The following is a 13,221-nucleotide window of genomic DNA, read 5'->3' as shown; positions in this document are numbered from 1 at the left end:
TCCTTCTCCTACCTGGCGGCCAAGACATGGAACTCCCTCCCCATCCACCTACGGCTGACCCAGGACCACCTCTCCTTCAGGAAACAACTCAAGACCTGTTTTTTTGATCAGTAGAGTCTGCCCCCCCCCCCCTCTCCCAGCGCCTTGAGACCCTAGTGGGTGAGTAGCGCGCTTTACAAATTTGTATGATTTATTGATTGATGATAATGATATTTATAAAGCGCACAAATACCAAAATGGTGTCTTGGCGCTAGAACCATGAGCAGATCCCCAACCAACACCCTTCACAGAAACAACCAGGTTTTCAAAAAGAATTTTAAAGCTCAAAAGAGAGCTAGCCTTCCTGATCTCGGGTGGCAGCAGGTTCCACAGCTTAAAAGTGCTGAAATGAAAAATCCGTCCTCCCCACTTTAAGGTCCGAATTTTCTGCACTGTTCGTAATTTAGCAACCGTGGACCCAAGTGCTCCACCTGGCTGGTACCACCTAAAAAGCTCCTGCAGGAACAACGGACCTTTCATTGTCAAGGCCTTAAAAAGCCACACAAAGCGTCTTGAATTTAATCTGCTACCCAACTGAAAGCCAATGCAGCTTCCAAATTTCTTCAGGGATGGATTTATGCCTGGGAAGGCTCAGCAAGAGGCGAGCAGCTGAATTTTGAACTGCCTGCAGTTTCCTCAGACACTGTTTCTGGGCATTCAAATAGAGCCCATTGCAATAATCCAATTTAAACTGGATCAGGGAGGTATATTCAGTCCTATCACACCAACTTTGAATATTCACAAGAAACAATGTCACAATTTAGATTCACAAAGTCAATACAGATCAAGATTATATATATGGTTTGTTTTATCCTTAAGGCTTTCTCCAAGTCCAAAACAAATAGGAGGTTCCCCTGTTATTTGTAGCAGGGAGGGGGGTCGTGACAGCAGAAAAGGTTTGGAATCCCTGACTATTAAAGTAGCAGATTGGAAATGGCTGACTTAATATTTGTGGACGTGGTCTAGCTTCAGGGGGATAATTCTCTATACCATCATACAAAGAACTAGAATACACACTAGGCAAAGTGAACCGCTGAACCACAACTTAATAAAATTAAAGGCACAATTGAATATAACAGTCAAACGATTTTTGTCATGTTAAAAATGATCATGGAATTTATTATTTGCCTCCCAATTGGGTTACAATCTAAAACGTTATCACAAATTAAATAAAAAAAACACCTAACGTGGTAATACAATGAAATATCTCAAACAAGTCAAAGTTAAAAACAGTCGACGCAGCGTTTCAGTGCTTTTTTTCTCTTGACACCTTCAGGACCTTAAAACATTTGACTCCATTATCTCTAAAAATAAATGAGAGCATTTTAGTGTTTATATTTATTGTGTAGGTTCATCTCACTTGCCTAGTATTTACATTACGTATTGCCTGTACATATTTAATAATGCTAGACCACTTGCCTGGAAACCCAGAGCTTTTATGTAGATGAAATCCAATTAAAAAGGAGCTCGTATAGAGATCCCACATGAGGTTCTCATTATGTTTAAGCAAATATCCCTCTAGTATCTTATTTTGCCTGAGTGCAACACTTTTTGAATTTAGATCCAACTTGTAAATCGTACCTGTGTTTTTAAAATTGATGCGTTTCGAATGGTTTCCACAAGTACTACGAGCTGCTCAGGTATTTCATTTATCCTTGAGCTCTATAAATGATAAACACAAAAACTCGATTGAGTAACTCATCTAAATAGGTTCTAGACTCTTAGATTTATGAGCAGTATCAATTTACCTCTCATTATAGAAATACGATCTTCTAAATACACGTCTTTATACATCCAGGTCTAAAGACTATAAGAAGTTTCTCTCCTCACCGACTGTGGCTCCTCCGTGTATTTAGAAGATCGTATTTCTATAATGAGAGGTAAATCAAGGAGGCGGACAAGGGTGGTAACATTGTTGTAATGAATACAGAAGCTTATAATGCAGAAATACAATCACAACTGACAGACAGGATTTGCAATGAAAAACTTACAGAAAATCCAATGGGACCACTAAAGGCCAACATTAATACTCACCTTGAAAAATGGTGGTGTGAAGGTCTTATTAGCAGGGAAGAATTCACATATTTAAAAGTAGACAAACCAAGATTCCCTTCTACACACTTCCTAAGATACATAAAAACGCCCAATCACCACCAGGAAGACCAATCATATCTAGTATACGGGGCCCTACTGAGAGATTGTCACAATACGTGGATAATTTTCTACAACCACTAGTGCGAAATCTGCCAGCATACATTAAGGATACTAAGCATATCTTAAGCATTATCTCAGATGTACCATGGGAGGATGTTATGATTATGGCCAGTCTAGATGTCACCTCTCTGTATACAAACATCAGGACAGATCTAGGTCTTATGGCCGCTAGAAAATTCCTCAACAGAAGACCAGCATCCCAGTGGGCTCACACTGAAATGCTGATCAAGATGATGGATCTTATACTACAGAACAATGTTTTTCAATTTGAAACTACCTGGTACAGACAGAAACAGGGCTGAATATACAATTTGGATCTAATGATCATTTGTGGGCAAGGATGATGACCCATACCTAGGCACCCAACAACTAAAATAGTGATTTAAGTTTTTGCCTATATTTTGTAAGCGCCATTACCACTCAGAATCTTCATCCTCCAATCTTCTCAGGATCAGGGAGGTGATGACCACTTTCTTAGTTTCATCAGGGATATAAGGAAGTACCTTCCTGATTTTTTTTATTAGGAAGTATGACGCAGACACAATGGCATTGGTTTGTTGAATGAACGTCAATCTGTTGTCAATCAGAATGCCCAGGTTTCTGGTCTTTGCTGTTGGAATGGGCGGCAGGCCCATTTCTGCAGGCCACCAGAGATTACTCCAGGACGGTTTTAGATTGTAGAAAATAGGCACTTCTGTCTTCTCAGAATTTAGTTTAAGGCAGTGACTACTCATCTAGATGTTAATGGCGGCCATGCAGTTATGGAATTGCACAGCCGTGGAGCTCTGTTTTTTATGGGCTGCAACCACAATCTGAGAGTCATCTGCGTACGATGTTAATGAGAAGCCATAATCTCTGATCAGCAACGCAAGTTCAGTGACATAGACATTGAACAACAGTGGACTCAACAAGCTTCCCTGCGGAACACCACAAGGCAGCACATAAGGTTCCTAATTGAACCCGTCGAGAGACACTGTTGATCTCCTCTCATGCAAAAAGGAGGCCAGCAAGGCCAATGCCATGCCTTCCACACCTAAAGATTTTAATCGGTGGGTCAGGAGGGTATGATCAACAGTGTCGAACGCAGCGGAGAGGTCAAGCAAGATTAATACCGCAGTGCCTCCCCCGTCCATAACCGCTCTAATTTTTTCGGTCGCCTTAATGATGGAGTCTCAGTGCTGTGTTCCTTACAGAAGCCATTCCTGGCAAAACTTCTGCCAGGAATGTACAACATTCTTGAGGATCTGCTCAGCAGGACCCACCAGCAAATCAACAACCGGGGAACTCAATCCACAAGTTCTCCTTCCATTCTTTCAAAAGAAGGGGTTTCCAGAAATAGATTTATTCGCCACAGCCGAAAAGCGCGAAATGCCGGAATTTCGTCTCCAGGTTCCCACACCCCCTATTCAAGGGCAACGCCCTATGGATGAGTTGGTCAGGGATTTATTCCTACACATTTCCATCTTTCCCTCTTATTCCATTTCTAGTGGGGAAACTCAAGCAAATGACGGCGGAATTGGAGGAAGCACCTCAAGACGTGGATTTTTAATCTCTCTGATGACTGGACTAAATCATCCATTTAATCCTCCACCTCCCTCCCAGCGTTCTGGTCCCAGGTTTTACAGCGCCAAGATGCTCCCTCCGGAGCGAACGTCCGCGCTCTATAAATACCCATCCAAATTCCAAATCCAAATTGAAGGGGGTTCCCCAGTGGGATTTTTTTGGATACTGGCAGGAAAAGAGGAGGAGAGAAAACAGCTAGATAGAAACACAAGAACTACCCTGCCAGAGTTAGTTTATAGGTCCCAACAGGGGATCCTAATGATAGAGAGCGGTGACAAAATTCTACGTATCAGAGCCAACAGTGCATCACACAAATTCAATACACCTTGTTATGAAAATAGAAATAATTTATTTGTTGAATTATAATTCATATAATGAATCCATGTAAAGACTTTAGAACAAATATACAAACATTGATTTAGCATTTGACATAATGTGTATCATGATTAAAGTTCAAAATAGAGAACTTAAATCATGATACATACGGCTCTGCTCCGAAACCAAAACCTAAGCCTTCAGAGACCCCAGGGCCAAATAACGTGATCCCAAAGAAGGTTCCAGAACCCAAGAAAGTCGTCGACCCGGAGGGCGTCAAACCGAAAAAGGCCGTACAGCCTAAAGGCATCGCCCCAAAGAAGGCAATCGACCCAAAAAGCGCCGAACCAAAGAAGGCCGTCAAGTCAAAAGGCGCCGAACCTAAATAGTCAGTCGAGCCAAAGAAGTCCACCGAGCCAAAGGGCGTCGACCTGAAGAATGCAGTCGAGCCAAAAAAGCCCGCTGCGCCGAAGGTCGCCGAACCAAAGAAGGTCGCCGACGTATAGAGTGCTGTATCGAAGCCTGTGATCCAGCCGGAGAAGGCTATCGAACCAAAGATAAGTGCTCCAAAAACACCGGTCGATACCAAAAAAGCCATCGACTCGACAAAGGACAGTCAACCAAAAAAACCTGTTGAGCACAAAAAGCGTTTCGAACCAACAAACCCGGTCAATCCGAAATCACACGTCGACCCGACCAAAGGTTCCGAGCCGAGAAAAACCTATAATCCACCAAAAGTCGTCGAACCAGAAGGGGGTATTGACCCAGAGGCAATAGTCGATCCAAAACAGACTAAGCCGAAGAAATCAAAGACACAGCCACGGACAGTGGAAGAAGAACTCTTCCATCCAGATCCATCAGACGACCAGGCTAAGATATATATTAATCCTGAGACTGGTAAAGTCCCAATCCTACACAGGAAGAAGAGACCACTGGACACTGACTCTCGTTCCCCCATTCCTCTAAAGAAGAAGGACTTTGGGACCTCTCCCTCTAGACCCTTCATTCCTTTCTATCCCATTATACCTCCTACGCCTTTTGCTCCTTACTCTCCTTCTCACTATGGGGGCAATGAGGGCAACACAGGGGAAGATCCTCAGCATGATTATGACTATCCAGAGGATCCTAACCCCAAAGATGAACCATGGGGGGAGCCAACTGACCCATATGACAAGCATCCCATCCCTGACGTCCCTCCATACCCAACAAAGCCGTCACCTACTGACGACACCTATTGTCTTCAACCAACTAATAGACAGGGCAGCGCAGTACCACAATGTAGACATGCACAATTACCCTATAGACGAAGACTTCTTATTTGACTCTTTCCCTACTTCGGCAGAACACTCCCTATGCTAAAGGGGGTATTAAAACATGCGCCTGATATATTTAAAGATACAGCCAGGGCACGCGTAATCAATCCCAGGATTGAAAAGAAATATAGAGCAGCCCCTACAGACCCTACCTATATCAGAGGTCAGTTACCATTAGACTCACTGGTAGTGGCTAATGCACGCAAAAGGGCCAACTCACAGACAACAGGGGAGGGTCCTCCCCCTGATAGAGTCCAAAATACTAGAGGCCTCTGGTAAAAGGGTAGCATCACAAGCCTCCAATTCATGGAGAATTGCGAATACACAAGCTCTGCTAGCGCGTTACGACAGGGCACACTATGACCAGCTTGAAAGCTTAATGCAACACCTGCCTGAGCCTTTTAAAGCCCAAGCTAATGACCTCATACAGGAGGGAAAATTTATTACAAACGCCTCCATCAAATGTGCGCTTGACGCAGCCGACACTGCAGCCAGGTCTCATAACACTAGCGTTTTACTACGACGACCTCAAGGACGCGTATTTTCACATACCCATCCATCCAGCTCACAGAAAATATCTCAGGTTCACAATAGAAGGTCAACACTACCAATTGGTTCTCCCTTTCGGGGTGACCACGGCTTCAAGAGTGTTTACAAAATGCTTAGCGACAGTAGCTGCACATCTCAGGAGGCAACACATCCATGTGTTCCCGTACCTAGACGATTGGCTGATACAAGCAAAATCATACCAACACTGTGCAAGAGGCACGTGTCAAACACTTCAGCTGCTACACGGCCTAGGGTTTTCCATAAACTACCCAAACTCGCATCTACAACCATCCCACATACAACAATATCTGGGAGCTACTATAGTTACCTCAGTGGCAACGGCATACCCAAACTCAGCAAGGATAGCCAGCATGCAGATGCTCATTCGCCAATTTCTGCCACAACACTCTCTTCCAGTGCGAGTCTTCATGCAGCTCATAGGCATGTTGGGCCTCCTGCATATTCATTGTGTCCCATGCCAGACTTCACATGCGTCCATTGCAAGAATGCCTAGCACGGCAATGGAACCAAGCTCAAGGACAACTAAAGGACCTAGTGTTGGTAGACAGTCGCGCTCAAAACTCTCTGCAGTGGTGGAACACACAAAATCTATCCAAGGGGCGACTGTTCAAAGAGCCGGTTCCACAACTAGTACTAACAGCGGACGCATCACTGACAGGCTGGGGAGCCCACCTCCTTCACTACACAATACAAGGGCTCTGGACAATCAAACAAAAGAAACTGCATCAACCAACTAGACTTGCTAGCGATATTCCTAGCCCTGAAGGTATTCCAAAAATACTTGTACAGCAAGACTGTGTTGACCCAGACGGACAACATGACAGCAATGTACTATATCCAGAAACAGGGAGGAACACACTCTCCACAACTGTCCCACTTAGCACAGAGTATATGAAAGTGAGCAATTCCAAAATATATTTTTCTCCTGGCAGAACACCTCCCAGGGAAAGACAATCAGATTGCAGACCTGCTCAGCAGGCACAGCCAGCAACTACACGAATAGGAGATTCACCCCCAAGTTCTCCAACCATTCTTCAGGCAGTGGGGGCACCCAGAGATAGACCTGTTTACCAAAAACTCAAAATGCCAGTAGTTTGCCGCCAGGTTCCCTCATCCGTTGTCACAAGGCAATGCGATATGGATGAACTGGTCAGGCAGATTTGTGTACACTTTTCCCCTAGCACCACTAATTCCGCTGGTGGCACGCAAACTGCGGCAGCATTCACTCACACTGATCCTAGTTGCTCCCACATGGGCGAGACAGCCATGGTACACAACGTTCCAGGAACTTTCAGTAGTTCCTCATCAAAGGCTGCGCCTCGCACCCCATCTTCTAACTCAGAACTATGGAAAAATCAGACACCCAGATCCCAATCAGATGAACATAGCGATCTGGCTCCTGAAGTCTTAGAATTTGGATACCTTAACTTTCCTCCAGACTGCATGAACATCATTAAAGAGGCAAGGCGACCAACTACGAGAGCATGCTATGCAGCTAAATGGAAGAGATTTGTTATTTACTGCAACAATAACCAATTCAACACTTTAGATGCTTCCATACAGAACATTATATGTTACCTGCTGCATCTTCAAAGATGCAACCTAGCGTACTCTTCCATAAGACTGCACCTCGCGGCTATAGCAGCATACCTTCAAAAGGCAACACCTTTCACTGTTTAGAATACCAGCAATAAAGGCTTTTATGGAGGGTCTTAAAAGGGTGATCCCTCCAAGACACCCACCTTCCCCAGTCTGGAATCTAAATATTGTACTTACCAGACCTATGGCACCTCCTTTCGAACCTCTACACTCATGCGAACTGCAATTCTTAACGTGGAAGGTGGCATTCTTGATTGCCATTACCTCACTCAGGTGAGTTAACGAGTTACAAGCACTAACAATTCAGGAACCCTTCATGCAAGTACATGCTAACAGGGTGGTTCTTAGAACAAACCCTAAGTTTATGCCAAAGGTCATATCCAATTTCCATATTAATCAATCAATAGAACTGCCAGTGTTCTTCCAAAATCCACAGTCAGTAGCTGAAAGAGCCCTACACACACTGGATGTAAAGAGAAGTCTGCTTTATTATGTGGACAGAACGAAATCATTTAGGAAAACAAAGCAATTATTTGTTGCTTTTTCACCACAACATAAAGGAAATCCAATATCAAAGTCAGGAATAGCCAGATGGATCGTTAAATGCATTCAAATATGTTATCAAAAGGCTAAACGCACTTTAACTGTCCCCCCAAGAGCACACTCTACGCGAAAAATGGGGGCATCCATGGCTTTCCTAGAGAATATTCCTCTTGAAGACATGTAGAGCAGCCACATGGACTACCATACACACTTTCACAAAACACTACTGTGTAGACGTGCAAGCAAAGCAGCAAGCTGCTGTAGGTCAGGCTGTCCTCAAAACTCTTTTTCAAACTGCTGCAGCTGGCACAGGTAACCACCGCTAGAGGAGATACTGCTATACAGTCTATGCACAGATATGAATTCAGCAGCCCACATGCCTCGAACGGAATATGCTACTTACCAGTATGCATCTGTTCTTGGCATGTAGTGCTGCTGACATTCATATCGCCCGCCCTCCTCTCCGGTGCCTGTCACAGCTGCAGCATTATCTTTGGAATGGCCATCTCTTACTTTACTATCTCCATCTCTGCCACAATGGAGAAAAACAATCTGAGAATGGAGAAGATGCCCATGCGCACTGTAGTCTAGGGGAGGAGTCACCTATCTCGTGATACTTCGAAGACTCTTCCAGGACAACAAGGTGCAATCATCCGGACCCACCACTAGGCGGCGATCTATGCACAGATATGAATGTCTTAACAAAAAGGGGTAACCCTGTGTCCCTCAGAACCTGGGTATATGTGATTAACAAACAAGTGGTTCTGTTGGGTATCGACAATAATCTCTTTAAGGTAGGCTGAAAAACAGCTCCAAAACACACAACAAGCAAAACTCTCTGATAGGTAAAGTTTTTATATATTTTAAAAAACAAGAAAAAGACAATATATAGGAATTACTTCATTCCACTATATTACTGAGGAGTACTTATTAAATTCGTGAGTAGTGACTGTGGTGATTAAAGTGACAAGTGCAATGCATATAGTGACATTTATATACAAAACATTTATTTACAATAAAATCACAGAGAAAGGGACCGGGGGAAGTAAGAACGAGGTATTTTCTATCGTTTTGTGGCCAGTATTAGACAAGTAAATATTCCAAGGAAGACAAGTGGTTAGTGTCCAAGTTCCTGGAGTTAGCTTGGCCAAATGTAGGAGCGTCGACGTTTCGACCCTGGATGCGCCCCAGTTGGTGTCGCGTACGAGCATTTCTCACGGACAGCTCGCTTGGCGTTCATATCTAGATCGCTTTTTGCTACATCGCGGAGTTTCATCGCTGATGTTACTGCATCGAGGGTTGACCAACGGGCTACCCTCTGGAATAAATCACCTATTGACCGATTCCCCCCCCCCCCCCCCCCCCTCCCTGTCTTGATAAAGACCCGCCGCGACCACCAACTGGGGCGCATCCAGGGTCGAAACGTCGACGCTCCTACATTTGGACAAGCTAACTCCAGGAACTTGGACACTAACCACTTGTCTTCCTTGGAATATTTACTTGTCTAATACTGGCCACAAAACGATAGAAAATACCTCGTTCTTACTTCCCCCCGGTCCCTTTCTCTGTGATTTTATTGTAAATAAATGTTTTGTATATAAATGTCACTATATGCATTGCACTTGTCACTTTAATCACCACAGTCACTACTCACAAATTTAATAAGTACTCGTCAGTAATATAGTGGAATGAAGTAATTCCTATATATTGTCTTTTTCTTGTTTTTAAAATATATAAAAACTTTACCTTTCAGAGAGTTTTGCTTGTTGTGTGTTTTGGAGCTGTTTTTCAGCCTACCTTAAAGAGATTATTGTCGATACCCAACAGAACCACTTGTTTGTTAATCAGATATGAATGTCAGCAGCCCTACATGCCAAGAACAGATACATACTGATAAGTAGCATGTTCCCTACATCACACACATTTATTAAATGGATGTTTTAGCATGCCAATGTAGGTCAGGCAGTGCTACACACTTTTTTTCAAACAACTGCAACCCACACATGCCAGCCACCACTTACTTCTAAAGAGCAACTGCTTTACAGTCTATGCAGAGCATGTGTATCTACAGCCACATATGCCATCGAACGGATTGTTATTTACCCTGTATGCATCTGTTCATGGCATGTAGTGTTGTAAATTCACATGCTCCCTCCCTCCTCCACGGACGCTTGTTTCCATTGCAGTTATGTTTACACACATTTCTATCCTATATTCACATATTAGCATGGGCATGTCTATTTTTATGCATTCATTACACTCCTTTCTCGCCGTCCTGCAGGTAAAACAATCTAACAAAGGAGTTGATGATCATGCGCTGTATCAGCGATAGGAGGAAGCACTTTACCTTTGGATTCAAAACAATTCTTCTAAGAAAAACAACTTGTACAACTCTGTACCCAACACTAGATGGCAGGAGTATGCATAGCATGTGAATCTACAGCACTACATGCCACGAACGGATGATAAAAGAGTAGGTAACATAATTCTTCATACTCCTCACCATATATATTATTCCCTTCAAGGAGCAGCATCGAGGGCAATAAGTTCAGTTGCCCATTCCTAGGTTTCATGGAGCAGTCATTCATTCATTTGGTTTATTCAGCTGTAAACGGTTAACCAATAATATAAAATGTCATTACAGAATGTGATTCTCCATATATTATTTAACAATATATTAGAAAATAGACACAATCAAAAATTATCAATAGCAATACACCAATCTAAAAAAACAACTAAAAGCATCTCTTGCGTTGTCCATTCAGTTCCAGCTGTACTAATTTACCAAATTAGCAAAATGCTTTTGTGAATTATTTTAAGAGCAGTGTTAATTTACATTTTACCTTGAAAGTACTCCAGATATAATCTGCAGGATAAAATTGGGCCTCTGCATTTTTGTAACCTTTGCAAAGGGTAATCCCCGCATATCTGGTGTTCACCCATACCATTAAACGGAGCATGACCACATTATATGTAATTCATCTTGGTATTCTCCAGCATTACAACCACAAAACAAGAGCAAGACCTGAGCAATATGTTGGTAAATCTATTATGGTAACATAAATCTACCTGAACTGCCCATTCAAGGTAGCATTCAGTTTCTTAATAAGATCATGTTGAAAATAAGAAGGTCCCATGATTGGAGACAGTGTTTTATTGTAATCTCCTAACAATTATTGTTTTGGGAATATTCTCTGTGACTGACAGAAATTAGGGAGACTAAGATTAGCCAAAGTGATGGCGAATATGGGGAAACCACGGTTGCGTGAAGCTGCTTTGTGGCGTATGATATATTTTAACCACTTTTGAAAAATAAAATGACTGTCTGTATTAGACCAAATGGAGGTACAAAATAAAATGTTTTTCACAAAACAGCATGTTCATTTACAGAATTAACTGCAAATTCTTTTGGCCGAAGCTCCATTGGGGTAGAGTGTGGCAGATTACCCCCCAAAAAAAGGACTAGTATCATGGTGATCTTAAATGAGCAAGAAAACCCACACAGCACAGTGTTTCAACTTTGGCTAGAGAAAGCCAGCTACCAATTTTGAAGTTATAAATAAGCATATAATCTGTTAACAAGAATGTAAGACAAGTCTGGTGGCTTAGTGGACTAATGAGCCCACTACAGGGGTCTGTGTCCGACATCATGGCCACAGATTTAAATCTCGGCAGGGCCACTCAGCCTTTCATCCTTCTGAGGTCGATAAAATGAGTACAATTGAGTTGAGTAACAATAAACATCTGTTGTTCAGCGCCAAGACACCCTTGGGTGAATGTGCGCTTTACAAATACACATTACGCTATGTTTTGTTATTTACTATTTTGGGCATTCACTGACTAGTCTCCTGTACAGTCTCCTGACCTTTTGATAAGTCATATGTTTAAATATTGCTTTTAGGGTGTAAAGAGATAGTGTTTGTTTGAAGGCCAAGGTGAGCGTGGTTGAAGGACAGAGAGTTCATCATGCCTTCATCTTTTTATTTGAATATTTATTATGCCAAAATGCTGTGTACTATTTCAATTCAAAGAATTCCCCTTCATGGATGCTCAAAGACCCCAGTGGATCATGGTTCGTCCTTTATTGGCATGACATTATGGCATCTTTAGCAGCAGCCACTCACATTTGAAGACAACATAGTCTTAATGACGAGTCGTATAGATCATTCTTAATTGTTTGAGATTGTGTGTACATGCATTGTTTAATTTGTATGTGCCCCACCCTGGGGCAAAGATTAATACTATGTGGAGTTGTACTTTTCTGATGTTGGTTTTTGTGTCCATAGAATATAGCTCTTGTATGAAAGATTTAAACTAACCACATTCCTTCACTCCCATGCAGTTGCTTTCTGTTTAAATGGAGGGCTAATTTACTTCTCTAACTAGCGGTATGTTGCCCACTGACTGAAATATCTGCTGCTTTGTGAATCATGCCGTGGCACTTGAAGGGTTGATTTTATAGCATTTTATAGAGTCCTCAACACACTCTAATCATAATTCAAGCCTTGAATTTAAGGTACTGTATTAATGATTCCCTATTTATCTTCTGTCACTCAATTATGTTAACTTAAATATTTCTAAACAGTTTTTTTTATTTCAAATAAGTTTGACCACTGAGCATGGGCAGCTTTCTCCATGAAATTAAATAAACATCAACAAAAAGTAAGCAAAACCGATGAGCCCACATGGAGTGCAGCTTTCCCAGAATCGGTGTGGCTTACAACTCATAAAGAAGACATAACCACAAGTCCCACACCCTCCACTATAGTCTTTGAAAAACAATTAGCAATTTTGAGGTCTCTAATTGAACACAACACTGTTTTGGCCTGCCCCTTCTTCATTCCCAGCACATTTAGTAATTGTTGCTTTACTTAATGGTCTAAACCACAACCACTCATCTCTTACTGCATCTTTGTCAGCGCGGTGTATAAATACAGTCTAACCTTTTTACAAGACCACAAGACAACAGCACTTAGTGCTAGTTTTCAACAGAGAAGATTACTGTATTTCCCTTGTGCTTCTTTCTTTTCCATTCTTTGTATGCCATTCGGTTGTTCCTTCTTGT

The 13,221-nt window shown here is 42.4% G+C and overlaps 1 protein-coding gene across 2 annotated transcripts in view; it reads left to right on the top strand.

The window, feature by feature from the left end:
* Positions 1-13,221, top strand: part of XPO6 (exportin 6) — an 824,334-nt gene that overhangs the window by 483,885 nt on the left and 327,228 nt on the right. The gene's annotated exons all lie outside the window — the stretch shown is intronic.

Source organism: Lissotriton vulgaris, chromosome 10 (genome assembly GCF_964263255.1).
Source record: "Lissotriton vulgaris chromosome 10, aLisVul1.2, whole genome shotgun sequence".
NCBI lineage: Eukaryota > Metazoa > Chordata > Amphibia > Caudata > Salamandridae > Lissotriton > Lissotriton vulgaris.
This window is presented reverse-complemented; position numbering and strand designations above follow the sequence as displayed.